At 44.8% G+C, this 15,456-nt stretch overlaps 1 protein-coding gene across 1 annotated transcript in view; it reads left to right on the forward strand.

Annotated features, from left to right (window-relative positions):
- Positions 1–15,456, forward strand: part of LOC122790608 — a 1,229,598-nt gene that overhangs the window by 786,108 nt on the left and 428,034 nt on the right. The window lies entirely within an intron of this gene.

Raw genomic sequence — 15,456 nt, forward strand, 5'->3', positions numbered from 1 at the left:
ACCAAAAAATGGTGCCAGGTGACTATCCTTTATAGCACAAACATCCTGGTGGAAGGTGAAAGCCTTTGATACCAAGTCTGTCCTTGGGCTTTTGCAAAACAGAATTCCCATGAGTCATTACTGCAGAAATGAAATTAGAGTATCTGTATTTAGGCCTAGTGCTTAATACAACTGTGCTTTTCAGAATTTAACAAAAGGAGGCTGAAGTTTTATATTCATAGTGCACAGCATGTTTATAGGTGAGTTGACACACACTGTAACAGTTTTACAGCCAACTTGACCCATTGCATGTGTAGTTCGGGAAGGGCAGCTACTACAGATTTGGTGTCATGTTGGCAGAATGTGTATACAAAAAAGTTGTACATTTTTCTGTAAATATACAGTAGCAGGGTGCAAATAAAAGCTTTGGGCAAGAGATGCTAATATTTACTATGTGAAAGATTGTGTATAAATTTACAGGTTGTTTCTGGAAAGTGTGGGTTGATCTTTGTTAAGGATTTTGTTTTGCTGTTATTGAAGAGGGGGGGTGGTTATTCTGCATCAGCGGTTAGATTTGCATTTATTTGAGTTATCTGTTTCCAGAAGACTTTATGCTCTCTACATTTAAGATCTGTGGAGAGATTTCAGATGAAGCATAGGTACAGCAAGAAAGGATTTTAGTCTGTGCGACCAGCTTGCTGCAATTTAATGCCAGGCAAGCAAAGTATGTTAGTTTCCAAGCAGTCACTAGGTGGCTAGCTGGTTATTACTTAAAGCCCTGGGGATATATGGGGGTCTATTTTACCAGAGCACCATCAACCACAGCAACTTTCTTAAACCATTCAGTTTGAGTAATCTCAGAGCAGCTGCTTCAACATCTGTGTACACCATATTCAAAAGGTTAAGGCTTTCTTCTTATTCTCGGAACAGTGGGGTAAGATTTGGCACTACGCTCCTATGGGGCATACATAACTACTCATCAGAGATGAGGCAGCTGTCTTGTTTTTAGTATTCTTCAAAGGATGAGTCGTCATAGTGTTAAGTAGTGATCCTTAAGATGACTAGTAATGCTGCATGAGAATAAGATTTTAGTAATAGGATTGTGCTGCATTCTAAGCTCCTGTATACCTTTTAGCTAGTAGCCACCCTCTTGATGTTTAGCTGGTGAGGAAAGATGGTATTACGTTTGGGGGGAGGGGGATTTTGGCATATACCCTTAACTCCTTTGTGTAATTCCGAGAGGTCTGCTTGCATATGTATTGCCTTTGAATATGTTCATGGGTCAGCAGGAAGATCAAGGTTTGTCATCTCAAGATTTCTTTAAATTCATAGGTTGATACTAGGCTCTCTGCCCTAGGGCATTTATAAGCCTAGCCAGTGTGTCTAATTTTCGCCACCCTTTTAGTTGACTGTGCCTCTGTGTAGTAGATCACAGAAGATAGCCCTTTTAAGGTTAGTTTGCTGTGCCTCTGTCTAGTAGGGACACAGAAGAGATTCCAGGGGTAAACCTATGATCTCCCATCCACTCGTCAAGATTTCTCTTGAAGAGGGTCATTGAGGGAGTCTGCCTAACATGGATTGGGATTTTGTTCCAGAGTGAGGGGCGCCTCTGGGGTATGAATCTCTCCCTCCAGCATGTCCTATTTATTTCTGTGCTGAGGTTTAAGTCCCTGGAGCGTGTAGCTCTAAGGGATTTGGATTTCCTGAGGTGGAGCATGTCCATTAATTCTGGGTAGGACATGGCTTTATACGTCGGGCACAGATCACCTCTGAGTAGGTGGTAAGCAACTGAGTAGAGCTGGAGTTTCTTTAGCCTAACTGCGTAGGGCATCTTTGAGTCCCTTGATCCTCTTGGTGAGGTACTTTTGGGGTCTTTCCAGTTGCAGGTGTCTGGTAAGGTACATCCCGAATGGGGCTTTGTATTCAATTATGGGCCTGATGAGTAGAGGGGCACAATGACCTCTAGATGTGAACCATTTTGTGATGAGGTGGGCTATATAGAAGGTCTTTCTAACCACTTTGGCAACGTGATTGTCAAAGGAGAGGTTGCTATCTACTTGGGTCCCTGTACTTAATGGATTACCACCTATGTGGTAATTTGTGGGCACTTTGTTTTTGGGGATGACTATGCACTTTTTGGTGTTTAGCTTTAGGCTATGGCTCTGGCACCAGTTATCAGTCTCTGAGAGACCCTTTTGGAGGATGCTTGTGTTAGTCGGCGAGTCAATTATGGCACCCAGTTTGCAGTCATCTGCGAACTTGGTCAGCCATAGTCCTCCCATGTTAGCCTGTACCTCAGAGAAATATATACCGAACAAGAGAGGTCCCAGGACTGAGCCCTGTGGGACGCCACTTCTAACTGGTTTAGTCTGACATGGCACCTGCAATTCTGACCATGTGGGTTCTATCCCTGAGCCAGTTTGCAGCCCATCTTGTGACATAGGGGTTGATATTTAAGCTGGTGAGCTTCTTTATGATGCCTGAGTAGGGTATTGTCGAAGTCTTTTGCGAGGTCCAGGTAGGCTGTGTGGACTACCTTCCCTTTATCTATGGCCTTGGTGACTTTCAAAGTCATTGACCAGGTTCAAGAGGCAAGATCTGCCCTTAACAAAGCCAAATTGGGTAGGATCCAGTGTCTGGAGGTTCCCAATGTCTTTGAGTTCCATGATGATACACTCCATAGCTTTGCAGACCAGGCTAGTCAGGCTTATAGGGCGATAGTTTCTGGAGTCCGTTGTGGCTCCACCTTTGTGGAGTGGGACCACTGTTGCTGTATGCCATTCCTTGGGTACATATCCTGTAGTAAGGCTGAGATTGAACAGTGACTTTGTGAGGGTTCAGTTTTTCTTGGAGCTCATGTAAGATGCAGCCCAGGACACCGTCCGGTCCCATTGATGCTGTGTTTTTTGTTTTGGAGAGGGCAGCTCTCACCTGTGCATCTGTGATGTCAGGGAGGCTACACTGTTGGGATAGACATTTGCTCTTTTGGGGGGGAAAGGGGTGAGAAGTTTGCACTGAACCGGTCTGCCAGGATGTTGGCAATGTCTGTGGGTTCAGTGTATTTTTTGTCATTTTGCACTAACTCAGAGCATATCTGGGAGTTGCCACCCAGGTTCCTGACATAACTAAAGAAGGCCTTGTGTGATTATCTTTAGCGTCTTGTGCAATTTTTCTTTCGAAGCTGGCCTTAGATGATTTTATGCGGGATCGTAGTTTCTTGCTAGTACTGATCAGATATGCCTTCCCTTTTTGGTATTTTGCTCTTTAATGTAGTAGCTTCCTCCTTCTGTTGTATAGCTTATTTATGGCTGGGGTCCACCAGACAGGTCTCCTGCCTTTGGAGGAGTGAGTTTTGGTTTTATTTGGGATAAGCACGATCCATGCATTTCTTTAGGTGTGGAGGAATTGGGGAATATTACTTGCCCGTTGAGGCATACTTGCAAGTATTTATATCAAAAAAATGAACAGACAGTGGCACAAGTTGCTACCCTTTTACTTGTTAGTCTAATTTCTTGGGATATGAGAGAAGTACATCTTTGTTCTGGGGATGTTGAAAATGTTCCCGAAAGTGAATCCAGAAAGATAGGCAATTACTTGCGGTTAATTGCCTTACATTTAAAAAAAAAAAAAACTGCAACAGTGATCCTAGAACAGCTATTGTTATGGTAACTCCTCTTGCACGCTTGTTTCATTTCCCTTGCTCAGGAGGAGGGGTTTGCAGATATTCTTCGTGTTTCAGTGTTGCAGTCATCACATTTGGGTTATCTGCTTGCAGTAGCCCTCAGTCGGCCTGATTGTCAGTCTTTGGTCCTGTGTTGGTTGCTGCATCATCTTTCATGACGTCAGGTCGTCTAGTATAAAGCATGCAGCTGACGCCATTACATCAGTCTTTCTTGCCGTGCGGTGCCCGAAGCAGAATCAGTTCGCAAGTGCTGGTCGGCCGACTCCTGAAATTTTCGTTTTCTAGCTTCAGATCCGAAGTCTTCAACTAAGCTAAGTACCCCGTTGGGGAACCTTTTTCTTGCTCTAAACCAATGTCAGTAAAAGTTAATTGTATTTCTCGTGGAAAGCAAATGCATTTCTCGTGGAAAGCAAATGCCTCAAAGATTTTCATTCGTACTGCATTCCTTGCTTAGGCCCAGACCACAACGTACCTTGCTGTCGGTTTTGTGCCTTATTCAAGCCTCTTACTATTCGTTGTCCATTTATGCATCTAAATATTTTGGTACTCTGTTCAGTTTCTAGAAATGGCTTCGGTAAGCTACCAGACTACCGACATTCTGAAAAAAAAACAAAGATAGACAGACACAGACCGCATAAGTCCAAAGCTGCCGAAGACGCTTCTCCTAAACTAGTCGCCAGTTCACCAGTACTCATTGAGGCGCTTTCACAGCCCCTGATGCCTGCTACTTCAGACTCAGTCCTCTACTGAGACCCATTCTGAGTCCAGTATGCCATGAGATGCTTCTTCGACTTTGGAACCTGTGGATGTCTCTACCTTGGATGGGTCTGGAGCCACTGTGCAGGCACCGGCTTCTGAGGGTGTATTCAGGCCTACTGACTTGCATATTAAACTGACGCCATCTTCTTCTTCAAGGCCTAAAACTCTCTCCATGCCTAGAAAACTGACACCCAGGCTGCATGGTCAGGCCCTTATGCCTAAAAAAAAAACAAAGAATGGCTGAAGGACCTTATTAATCTAATCGGGGGAAGCCACCCTCCACCCACTGAGACCGAGGACAGATAATCCTTCTGATTCTTCTGATCAGGACTGTAAAATTTCTGTTTTCTTTGACCAAGATTTGCCCTTATCTACCTATGAGGATTCTGATGCAGAGTACTCCATTCCCTCTGCTTCCCCTCCATAGGATTTCTCTTTTGGTGAAACCTTGCATACTGTTAGGGAGCATTTTCGCTGGGAAAGCCAGGATTACTCTGACTCCAGAAAGAGGTTTATTGGAATTCTTGCTCCAGCCTCAAAATAGGCCTTTAGCTATCCCTCCTGTACTGGACATTGTAGATGATGGCTTCTCGGAATCTAGCCTGGTCCCTGACTCTCTACCTCCTGCTCTCAGAAATCCTGATAGGTACTGGAGTACCTGACTCACAAGTTCCTCTTCAAAAAAATCCTACTGCGGATCCTGAGACCATTTCACAGGTTCCCAAGGGCATTAGGGCTACTACTGCCAAAAATTCTACCCCCTCTGTTAGAGATTCCAGGGCACTGGATAGATGGGGTAAGAAGGTATACACTTCTGCAGCCTTGGCCATTAGGGCCTTAAACTTCCAATTTCATATGTTAAAGTATTAGCAGCATATTATTGGATTGCTCAAACAGAAAATGATTCCTGACTGTGCTGAAAATAGATTTTCAGGATGTAATGCATTCTGCTGAACAAGTTGGAAAACATACTTTGCAATGTGGTTTTGATTCATTAGAGGCATCTTGCAGGGCTGCTGTCACTGGGTCTGTACTTAGAAGGCATGCTTGGCTTAAGGAGCAATCTTTCCCAGATCATGTTGAAGCTAAATTACTGGATGCTTCCTTCAAACCAGGACCGCCTGTTTGGCAACAGAGCAGTAGTAGTACTTAAAAAGATGGAGGAAAAAGCTAAATCTCTGCAAACTGTTAGATTTCCTGCAAGTACAGCCTCCCCAGATTTAGTAGGCATTGACTTTCTAAGAATTGGTCCTTTACTGCCTCTTCCAGGCCTTCAGTCCAAACCCAGAACCAGCAGAACACCGGGCTTCAGTCCCAAGGTACTCACAGGCTTAAGCTGTGGGGGGCTCCCACTTCCAAAGCAGGGAGTAGTAAGACTCCCCCCATGGTAAACTGTCTCAATGACTTAACTTTAAACCTTCCAATCCCTGTTCAACTGACTGCTCCTTTAGGGGGAAAGATTGCCCTGCATGCAAAAAATTGGGAACTCATTACCCAGGACAAATGGGTTTTAAATGTAGTTTTCCAAAGATAAAAATTCCACTTCCACTCCTTACCAACCCCAAACGGTTGGCTAGACCCATCCCCAAATCAGTGGGCAGAGGCTCAAAAGCAAGTTCTCTCTCTTTTAAGCATCAGGGCTATTCATCCTGTACCAGAAGAAGAATGGGAACAAGGTTTCTACTAAAGACTTTTCCTGGTACCCAGAAAAGACCATACTTGGCGTCCTGTCCTGGACCTGTCTATCCTAAACACATTTTTGGTAATCCCAAAATTCAAGGTGCAGACTCATCAGCTGCTTCCCATGCTAGGCAAAGACGCCTGGTTGGCAACACTGGATTTACAGGAAGCCTACCTGCACATCCCAATAAAGGAATCTTGCAGAAGATGCCTACGCTTCAAGCAGGCTACATGCACTGACAGATGTTCTTCATCTCACATTGCTGCAGTCCTTACACTTGGGTAGTCCGCTGTCCTCGGTCGGCCCGAATATCAAAGTATAAGGCTGACGTCGGTCAAGGCGCATTTGACTGACATCAGGACGTCAGGGTACAAATGCGCATGACCGACGTCATATCCTCAGTCTTTTTTGCCGCATGGTCCGATGCAGAAGCAGCGTTGCAAGTGCTGTTCGGCGTTCTGAAATTTTTCGAATCCGGAGTTTCAGACCGAGTCAAAGTTGGCTAAGTACCCCGTTGGGGAATATTTTAGTTTTTTCTTGCCTCAGTGGTTTACCGGATGTCAGAAAAAGTGAATAACTGTATTTCTTGTGGGAAACCGATACCGCATAGAGATTATCATACTTTGTGTATTCCTTGTTTAGGGCCTGAGCACGACGTTGTTGGGTGTCGCTCTTGTGCTAGATTCAACAAGCGCACTATAAAGAGAAGGTTAGATTGTGCAGGTTAGTCTTTGGGAAGCGGTGCAATTACAAAATGCCGTCGGATGCTCCGACGCCCGCTTCTTCGAAGAAGCGCAAGGACAAAGCAGCTAAGCCTAGGCTAGAAGAACCGTCCGTACCGGACGCCGGTTCTTTAGAGGTCTCGGTGGAGCCGGTGGTTCCACCGGAGGTTTCTTTGGAGTCCCAGGGAGAGGCTTTGTTATTGCAGGATGTGGCCTCTCAGGAGGCAGGTCAGGCTGTAGGGGCTTCTCAAGTTACTGTGCTCCCCTCCCTTCCTAGGGTGGTTAGGCCCTCTCCTCCTGTTTCCAAGGCTTCTCCCAGAGGCAGGCCAGGTTTAGCTTCAGTTGGTGTCACCCCTAGTTCTTCAGGAACTGTGCCCAAGAAGCATATGCTTAAAATGGCAGAAGATTTGATTACTTTGATTAGAGGTTCTATGCCCCCTCCTGATAAGAGACCTAGGGTGGAACCTGAGCTTGGGAGTTTTGAGCAGGCTTCGGATGTTTCAGAGTGTTCGGCTGAAGACTTGCAGGAGTATTCTCCTTATTCTGATTCTGATGTGGATGATTCTACTCCTTCTGCTTCTCCTCCTGAGGATTTTTCTTTTTCAGAGACTCTTCATTCCATGAGGGAACATTTTAAGTGGGAAGGTCAAGACTTCTCTGATTCCAGGAAAAGGCTTAGGGAATTTTTGTTTTTACCCCAGCATAGGCCCTTGGCTATACCTCCTGTTCTGGATGTGGTGGAAGATGTTTTTGCAGAGGCTTCTCTTAATCCTGATTCTTTGCCTCCTGCTCCTGTTAAACCGGATAGGTATTACAGGGTGCCTGAAGCTCATAAGTATCTTTTTAAGAGTCCTAGGGCAGACCCAGCAACTGTTAGTCAGGGGCCTAAAGGTGTTAAGGCTTCTGTTGTCAAAAATCCGGTTCCTCCAGATAGAGGCCAGGGCTTTGGATAGATGGGGAAAGAAAGTTTATACTTCCACCCTAGCTATGAGAGCTTTGAATTGCCAGTTTCACATGTTGAAATACCAAAACTATCTCCTTTCGCAATTGAAGTCTAAGGTAGATGCTCTGGCGGAAGGTATTGAGTGTAAAGAGTTACAAGATTTAGTACATGTTTCTGAACAGGTGGGTAAGCATTCTTTGCAATGTGGTTTTGATGCTGTACAGGCCTCGTCTAGGGTGGCTGCCACTGGGTCAGTTCTTCGCAGGCACGCCTGGCTGAGGGATCAGAATTTATCTGACCATGTTAAGACAAGGATTTTAGATGCTCCTTTACAATCTGATGTGTTTGGTACTCCTGTTGAGGCAGTCTTAAAGAAAATGGAAGACAAGGCTAAGTCTATGCAGACTGTTAAAGATTTTTTGCAGGTTCAGCCTCCGAAGTTTAGTAGAAATTGGCCTACCCAAGGGGTGGACGTATCCTTCTTATGATTCCCAGTCTAGGGGTAGGTCTAGACATGGTAGGGGCAGAGCTCAGGGATCTTTCAGGCCTAGAACAGGGAGTTCACCTGCACAGTCTTCGGGTGAGGGCAGGGGTCAGTCCTTTCGTAAACAGACCCAATGACCTACCTTTTCAGCTGCCAGAGCCTTCTCGTCTGGCAGCACCTTTGGGAGGAAGGTTGGCACTTTTCAAGGAAAATTGGAATTTAATTACCCAAGACAGATGGGTATTGGACATCATACACCACGGCTACAGGTTTTATTTCCATACCTTGCCTCCTTTCAAAGGCATGCCAGACGTTCCTCCTCAGCAAAGAAGAGAGGCTCACAAACAAATTTCTCTGTTACTTCAAATAGGGGCCATACAGCCGGTTCCTATGCTAGAAGTGGACCTAGGATTTTATTCTCGCCTGTTTCTAGTACCAAAGAAAGGGAACACGTGGAGACCAATTTTGGATCTATCTACCCTCAACACTTATCTGGACATTCCCAAGTTCAAAATGTTGACGTTACAACAGCTTTTACCTCTGCTGGGCAAAGATCATTGGATGGTAACTTTGGATCTCAAGGAGGCTTACCTTCATGTTCCTATCAGACTGAGTTGCAGGAAGTATCTGCGTTTTCGGGCTGGGACTTCTCATTATCAGTTTTCTGCATTGCCCTTTGGCTTATCTACTGCGCCCAGAGTGTTCACGAAAGTTCTGGCTCCAGTGATAGCTTTCCTCAGGTTAAAAGGGATACAGATCTATCCTTATTTGGACGATTGCCTGATTCTGGCTCAAGGAAGGGACGAGCTTCTTCATCATTTGGAATATGTGATAGCAGTGCTAAGATGCCTGGGGTATTCTGTGAACGAAATAAAGTCCAGTCTAGTACCCTCTCAGGACATGTGCTTTCTGGGTGTAAGACTGAATACAGCATCCCAGATGGCCTTTTTGACCCCGGACAAACAAAAGAATCTTTCTCTTTACTTTCATCAATTGTCTCATCCGTCCAGGCTGACTGCAAGGACAGTCCTTCAAGCCTTGGGGTTCATGGCATCTTGTATTCTGGTGCTTCCCAATGCCAAACTGCATATGAGGAAGTTACAATGGTATCTCAAAAATGTATGGACACAGCACTGCCAGGATCTGGACACTGTCATTCAAATACCTTGCATTCAAAAGGAATTGTTGTGGTGGGCTCAGGAATGTCACCTAAACAAGGGACTCTGTGACCCGGCCAGAGGCGAGTCAGATTCTAACGACAGATGTCTCAGACAAAGCTTGGGGAGCTCATCTGAATGGAAAGTGGATACAAGACAAGTGGCCTGCCAGACTACAACATCTACATATCAACTTGAAGGAGATGTTAGCAGTCCAGTTTGCATTAATAGCGTTCAAGGATTTACTTCTTCCAGGGCAGGTGTTGATTCTAACAGACAACACAACTGTCATGTGGTACATCAACAAGCAAGGGGGAACACATTCTTATCCTCTATGCAGGCAAGCAATGATTTTGTGGGAGACTGCTCTCAGTTTACAGCTAAATCTTCAGGCAAGGTTTCTGCCGGGAGCACAGAACTCCTTAGCGGATGTGTTGAGCAGACAAATTATGGATCCCCACGAGTGGAAATTGGATCCTTATGTATTTCAGAAATTGACAGTGTCATGGGGAACTCCAGACATAGATCTGTTCGCTTCTCCACTAAACCACCAGCTGCCAAAGTTTTGCACGAAAAGGTTTCATCCCACAGCTTGGAAAGTGGATGCTCTTTCCTTCAATTGGAGCAATCTTCATGTGTATGCCTTTCCACCTCTGCCTCTCCTCCCAAAGGTACTTCTAAAGACCAGACAGGACAAGCCAAGGATGATTTTGATAGCTCCAGATTGACCTCGACAGCATTGGTACCCATTACTGAGAAGTCTGGTACGGGAGCCTCCATGGCCGTTGCCTTCGATTCCACACCTGTTGTCTCAGGAGGACAGTCATTTGCTCAATGTCAAGCTTCACTCTCTTCACCTAACAGCCTGGCATATTCTGTTTTGAACCATAGTGGGTCTCAACTTCCACAGCAAGTTTTGAATGTTATTTTGGAAGCTAGAAGGCCTAGTACAAGGGAAGTGTATGCAGATAAATGGAAGAGATTTTTATTTTGGAGTGCAGCAAAGGATTTTGATGTTTCTGAGCCTAATTTAAGTGTGGCTCTTCAATATCTTACTGAGTTACTGGACAAGGGTTTGTCCTTCTCTTCTATTAAGGTTCATGCTGCAGCAATTTCGGCTCACTATGATTGTGACCCACCATTGTTTTCTCATCCTTTGTTCAAGCAATTTCTTAGAGGGGCAATGAATATAAGACCCCCACGTAGAGCTCCTACTCCTGCTTGGGATCTCAATTTTGTGTTGGAGAAACTCACTTTACAACCTTTTGAGCCTGCAGCTACTGCTGAGTTGAAATATTTATCATGGAAGACTGCTTTTTTGTTGGCCATTACCTCTGCAAGAAGGGTGGCTGAGTTGCAGGCCCTTATGGCGGTTGAGCCTTTCTTAATTTTCCATAAGGATAGGGTATCTTTACGTACTAATCCTTCCTTTATGCCTAAAGTGGTTTCTAGTGTGGCTTTAAACCAAACTATTCATTTGCCTACTTTTTATGCAAATCCCCAAAATAAAGGGGAAAAGATTTTGCACACTTTAGATGTACACAGGCAGTTGAGATATTATTTGGACAGAACTAAAGGGTTCAGGCAGTCTCAGCAGTTATTTGTTTCTTTTGCTTTGAGTTCTCAGGGCAAGCCTGTGTCAAAACAAACTATTTCTAAGTGGATTGGGTTTTGCATTGCTTTCTGTTATTCCCATCATGGCAAGGAGATTCCAGCTGGGATTAGGCCTCATTCCACTAGGGCTACTGCCACTTCGACAGCTTTTTTGAGGGGGGTGGCAACTAAGGATATTTTGGAGGCAGCTACTTGGAGTTCAGTGCATACTTTCTCTAGGCATTATCACCTTCCACTTTATTCTAAATCTAGGGCTGGTTTTGCCACTGCTATTTTGCAGGGCATTTTGGCAGCTCCTGCTTCCTTATAGTTTTGCCATCCTCCCTTACCTCGGCTTTGGGATTCTACCCAAGTGTAAGGACTGCAGCAATGTGAGATGAAGAACATAGTACAGTTTTGTACCTACCATAAATGTAGATGTTCGAAGATCCACATTGCTGCAGTCCAATTTACCCTCCCTCCTTCCCCTCTGTAGTTAGAGGCGGTTGTGTGGGTTGGGTTGTCAATAGGGTGTATATTGTATATATTGTACATATTTTTAGTGCAAGGGTGGTTGGTTGGTTGTTTGCTGTTTTTTGGTTTTGGCCTTTCTTTTTAGGGTCTTCTGACATCTGGGGCAAGAAAAGACTTGAGGATATGACGTCGGTCATGCGCATTTGTACCCTGACGTCCTGATGTCAGTCAAATGCGCCTTGACCGACGTCAGCCTTATACTTTGATATTCGGGCCGACCGAGGACAGCGGACTACCCAAGTGTAAGGACTGCAGCAATGTGGATCTTCGAACATCTACATTTATGGTAGGTACAAAACTGTACTTTCTCTACACTGCCCTTTGGCTTATCTACTGCACCCAGGGTATTCACAAAGTGCCTAGCTCCAGTCATTGCATTTTGCAGGCAAAGAAATATTCAAATATACCCATACCTGGGCGATTGTCTAATTCAGGCAGAAAGCCAGGACATACTATTAAATCATCTGGCATTTGTAAAGAAATTGCTAACATCTCTGGGGTACACCATAAACTAAAAGAAATCGCATATTGTACCCTGCCGACAAATTGTATTCCTGGGAGCAAGCTTGAATACAACTTCCCAGATGGCCTACCTCACCCCAGAGAAATTCAATTGACAGTCTACTTCAAACTACTGGCCACCAAGACCCAGCTATCTGCAAGGAAAATACTGCAAGCCCTGGGGATCATGGCCTCTTGCTTTCTACTAATTCCATATGCAAGACTGCATATGAGGAAACTACAGTGGTATCTAAAAAGCTTATGGTGTCAACATTCTCAGGATCTATAGTCAATGATTCCTATCAAACCTTGTCTACAGATGGAGTTCCTTTGGTGGGCAGAGGCCTGCCACCAAAACAAGGGACTGCCATTCACTCTACCTCCCTGCCGCCCAAACCCTAACAACAAATGCATCAGGCTATGCATGGGGGGGGGGGGTGCTCACTTGGCAGGGAAATGCATTCAAGGCAAATGAAAGCCAAATCAAATGCACTTGCATATCAATCAAAAAATGTTAGCTGTACAGAATGCTCTGACAGCCTTCAAGGACCACATTCTTCCAGGACAATTATTGGTAAAGACGGCCAACACCACTCTTGTGGTACATAAGCAGGGGGGAACCCACTCGTACCCTCTATGTAGATTAGCCATGGCTCTGTGGAACACAGCCTTGAGCTACCAAGTGCACTTACAGGCTCAGTCCCTGCCAGGAAAGCTAAATACACTGGCAGACGACCTAAGCAAAAATCTCATGGACCCACATGAGTGAAAACTGGAACCAAAGATTCAACATGTTGAGAAACTAATGGGGGAGTCCAGAGATATACCTGTTTGCCTCCCCCCAGAATTACCAATTAGACAAATTCTGCACAAGGACTCCTTAAAACAAGCTTGGAAACTGGATACCCTGTCCTTCACCTGGAAAAAAAACATCAGTTTATGCCTTTCCCCCTCTGCCTGTCCTCTCCAAGGTACTACTAAAGATCAAACAGGACAAACCAAGGACGATACTGATTATACCAGACTGGCCACGCGAACTCTAGTACCTCCCCTTGCTCAGTGTCACTGCTGGCACCAGGGCACCTGCTTCAGACCCCTGTCCCAGCAGGGGGGCCAGATTCTGCACCCACAGCTTCAAACCCCCAATCTGGCAGCCTGGCTAATTACCTGATCTCTCCATTACCATCCTTCAGTAAGCAAGTGATGGATATCATCCTGGAGGCAAGGAGGCCTAGTACTAGAAAATCCTATGCTGAAAAATGGAAAAGATTCTGTTCCTGTAGCCAAACTCGGGGGATGGGCACAGCTGTGCCCAATTTACCCCATATTCTTCTATACTTAACTGAGATGCTTCACAAGGGCCTTTCCTTTTCCTCCAAAATTCATGCCTCAGCCATTTCAGCTCATTACAACACAGAACATCCCCTCTTCTCTCATCCACTGCTGAAGCAATTCCTCAGAGGGGTCAAAAACTTAAGACCACCCAGGGAGCCCCTACTCCAGTCAGGGACCTTAACTTTGTATTGGAAAAGCTCACTCTACCTCCCTTTGAGCTAGCTGCAAATGTAGAGTTAAAATTCCTTTCTTGGAAAACGGACTTTCTTCTAGCCATCACTTCAGCAAGAAGGGTGTCTGATTTACAGGCAGCCATGGCAGTGGAACATTTCATCTGTCTTTCATGCTGACACGGTGTCTCTTGGGACCAATCCCTTCTTCATGCCCAAGGTGGTATCCAGTGTGGCCCTTAATCAGCCTATTCATTTGCCAACTTTTTCTAATCCACAGAACAAAGGGGAACGAATACTGCACTCCTTGGACGTGCACAGACAACTTAGATTTTACTTGGACAGGACTATGCCTCTCAGGAAATCTGAACAGCTGCTGGTTTCCTTAGCTGTAGGGGCAGAGGGGAAGGCCATTTCAAAGCAAACCATTTCTAAGTGGAAAGGCCATTGCATTCATTTCTGCTATAAGCATCACGGAAAACCTACCCCACAGGGGATAAGAGCACATTCAACCAGGGCTGCATCTACCTCTACAGCCTTTCTCAGAGGTGTCCCTACCAGGGGCATCCTAGAAGCTGCTACTTGGAGTTCTATACATTTCACCAACATTACCACTTGCCATTTTCTTTCTAATTCCAGAGCTGGATTTGCCACTGCAGTCTTGCAGGGCCTTATAGCTGGTTCTAATGCTATCTAATTTCCTCCTCCCAGCCTTAGCTTTGGGAATCTACCAAAATGTGATGACTGCAACAGTGAAACGGGAAGAACATAATACAGTTGTGTACACTTACCTTAAATGTAGTTAGTGTATTCACTGTTGCAGTCCGGGTTAACCTCCCTCCAGCCCCCTGACTTCTATTGACTATACCTCTATTCTTGTTGACTATGCTTAAAGCTTTTTGGTGTATTTGCTTTTTTGTTGGAGGTGTAACCTTGTATATAATTGCTTCCCGTTATGGTGGCACCTGACATCTGGGCAAGAAAAACTGATGTAATGGCGTCTGCTGCATGCTTTATACCCCTGACGACCTTACGTCATGGAAGATGAGACAGCAAACGACGCAGGACCCAAGACTTTAATAATCAGGCCCACTGAGGGCTACTGTAAGCAGATAACCCAAATGTGATGACTGCAACAGTGAATACACTCTAACCTCTACATTTATGGTAAGTGTACACAACTGTACCTTACTAAGCAAAGCACTCAAGTGAATGCCACCTTGAACTGTCTTTCATCCTAATTTGGGAACTGTGTCCTGAACAATGCTGTGTTCAGAGAGTACTCTCCTATGGTTGTGGTGCTTTCAGGGCTTGTTTCAAACATGTCTTCACTGCAGCCAGTTGGGCAACAGCTATGTGACTGATTTTATTTTCAGTAAAGCAGTATTGTTTGGGGTATAAATCTTTTGTACTTCAGGTCTATGCTCTTTGAGCTTCTCTCATTTTTTTGTCTTTCATTCATTGTGTACTAGTTTGGGAATGCTATTTAGATGGCAGAAAGATAGTCCAGATCCACTTGCTCAGATCCTTTCAGTCTGGACAATCCCTGGTAGGTTGTAATTAACTTTTTGCCATCCAATTTTGTCTGGACAGACACTTTCAGGATCAGATAGTTTCTGTAAAGCAGGAAAGTACATTTTTGTGAAATGGTGGTGCAGAGTGTTTTAGATTTGCAGGCATGATCTTGCTGTGATTTGGTGTGTACTGGTGAGTGCAGATAATAGGCACATGAGCATAGTGTGGTGCAATGAGCATATGGGCTTCTTTGCTCATAATCTTCAGAGGAAAGTTGTCTGAAAAGGAACCAATGTATATCCAAGCTGTCAGCCCACAAAAGGAAGGTCTCCCTCACAAATGAAACTTTTTTTTTTTAACCAAGCAGAAATGTTTCAATGTATTTTGTCAGTGAGTAACAA

This window comes from Protopterus annectens, chromosome 16.part0 (genome assembly GCF_019279795.1).
Source record: "Protopterus annectens isolate FY-2018-M chromosome 16.part0, PAN1.0, whole genome shotgun sequence".
Classification (NCBI taxonomy): domain Eukaryota; kingdom Metazoa; phylum Chordata; order Ceratodontiformes; family Protopteridae; genus Protopterus; species Protopterus annectens.